A 2,836-nucleotide genomic window follows, 5' to 3' on the forward strand; every position below is an offset into this window, starting at 1 on the left:
AGAATCCTTATTTCTAGAATCCTTGATCCTCCTGTATACAGTCTCTTTAGGACAGGTAGCCTCCTGTATACAGTCCCTTTAGGACAGGTTGCCTCCTGTATACAGTCCCTTTAAGACAGGTAGCCTTCTGTATACAGCCCCTTTAAAACAGGTTGCCTCCTGTATACTGTCCCTTTAAGACAGGTAGTACATCCTGTATACAGTCCCTTTAAGACAGGTAGTGCCTGGTGTATACAGTCCCTTTAAGACAGGTAGTGCCTGGTGTATACAGTCCCTTTAAGACAGGTAGTGCCTGGTGTATACTAAGTAGTATGAGTAGTATTATATGCTTTGATTATGTTTGATATAAGCCCAGCAGGATTAGTAGCCAAACATCAATTATATTCAGAAGATAAATTTTGAGGAATAAATACATCCATTTCAAGATATACAGGGTGTGCTGCAATACATCCATTTCAAGATATACAGGGTGTGCTGCAATACATCCATTTCAAGATATAAAGGGTGTGCTATAATACATCCATTTTAAGATATACAGGGTGTGCTACAATACATCCATTTCAAGATATACAGGGTGTGCTACAATACATATCATTAATACTTTCTCATTTTTTAAAGGACTATAATCAATTTGTATCGAGTATTAATTCGCCATACAATGATCTGGTATTTGATATAGAACCGAGAAGCAAGAATAATATCAAACTTGTATAGTTTTATATTTAAGAAGAATTAAAGGGATAAAGAAACAATGATGTTTAAAGAGACAGTCTTTGAAATTTCAAATGACCCCCCACCTCCATTAACAAGAGGGTATGCCCGATTAACACCGGTAACCATTAAACCTTATTCTGATCAATAATATGAAAGATATTGTAGTTTTTATCAATTGAAAATTGTTTACTTATGAGAAGGTCCCCCGACACCCCCATTGAAATCCGCAAATCAATTTTACAGAGAAACCACAGTTTAAAATAACTAAACAATGCATAGATATCTCAATTTTTAATTTTTTATTTTTGATTGATTTCTCATTTTTTACACTATCATCATGAACAAAATACACAATTACAAAACTTCTTAAAAATAATTAAAATGTGTAAAAATGTGTCCAATGTGAACATTTGGCGGAAAAAAACTTGTAAGGCGGAAGCCACACAATCGCCAGTAATCGTAAAGGAAACTCAAAAGTGGAGAAAGTCAGGCTTTTATTGTATATTCAAATGTAATTGTATCTCTATGAAGAAGTGACCGTGTCAGACTTTATCTACTGAAAAGCTAGACTTCTTAAAAGCGTGACTACAAGAAAGCTATGACGATTAGGACTATGGACTATACTATTACTTATAAATCTAGGACTACCAGAAGACTAGGACTATTTATAAATCTAGGACTACCAGAAGGCTAGGACTATTTATAAATCTAGGACTACCAGAAGGCTAGGACTATTTATAAATCTAGGACTACCAGAGGGCTAGGACTATTTATAAATCTAGGACTATCAGAAGGCTAGGACCATTTATAAATCTAGGACTATCAGAAGGATAGGACTATTTATAAAGCTAGGACTACCAGAAGGCTAAGACTACTACAAAGCTAGACTAGAAACTAGACGATATTGTGACGTATTGTCTAAATCTGCTAGAGGCGGATGGCTAGAGATTACTATAGAATGTATGGATGTTGGTTCTATTGTAGTAAAATATAGTTGTATACCCATATTTGGACATAAGCAATACAACCCCTATAGGTAACCATACTTTTATTACCTTTACAGATGGGATAGATGTATATAGAGACTTGAGAGGAAGGATAAAGATGGTTGGGTAGATATATATATTATAGATATCATGCTCATTGCACACGTATATGAAACTAGGCTTATAGGGCACATCACGTCCATCTTATTATCTTTATAAGCATTTCGTACATTTTCAAATAATTTCTGAATCTTTTTAGAATTCAATTTATTTTCATGCATATTTTTTATTCTTCTCTGGATTGATGAGTTATCACAGTTCAACCGTTTTGCCGTTTATTAGTTACAAACCAAGCTAACAAACCAACAGATAGACACCCAGCCAAGCAGATATTTATGACTTTAAAAAGCGTTGCCAATATTTGAGTTTGAATTGTGCTTAGAGATTGGCACTAGCTATAAAAGAGGTATAGAAGATTACAGATTACAACTGGACAAATATTTATCAGAAAATCCCGCAACCTCCTTCAATGTTCTTTTCTTGTCTTTTAGGAATAAATGTTATACTCTGCGTTACGCTTTAAAACCTTCTCAGCAAAAAAAATGCTATTTATTGGTATTTGTCATTTTTTTAAAAGCTTAATTTTAAGTTAAACGAAACATCAACCAGCACACTTTTACCAGCAATATGTAAAACCAGGATTTGTGTAAAGTATTATATTCGCCACAAATAACAGTGCAGCGTTTATGAAGTTTTAAAATGTTTTTTTAAGAGCAAATAATGCCAGAACATTATGTTTTTGTGCCGATTTTTTTCTTTATGATAATGTTATTCAAAGCAAATTAATGTTATTTAATAACTATGGTACAAGGACTAAAATGATCTCTAAGAAAATGTATAATAGCATCTACAAAGATAGAATAACAAAGATGGATAAATAGATAGAATGACAACTACAAAAAAAGAAAATCGCTCTGTGAATAACAGGTGTTGAATCATTACCCTCTAGTAGCAAAACCATTGTGGTCATAATCAGAAAACCCAGGGAAGAAAAGGGGGAGGGGTTGATGGGTTTAGGGTTAAGTACAATTAGATTCGGGAGTGGAACATGGGTAGGAGGGAAAGGGTGGGGGGGG

The sequence above is a fragment of the Eurytemora carolleeae genome, unplaced genomic scaffold (assembly GCF_000591075.1).
Source record: "Eurytemora carolleeae unplaced genomic scaffold, Eaff_2.0 scaffold1463, whole genome shotgun sequence".
NCBI classification, from domain to species: Eukaryota; Metazoa; Arthropoda; class Copepoda; order Calanoida; family Temoridae; genus Eurytemora; species Eurytemora carolleeae.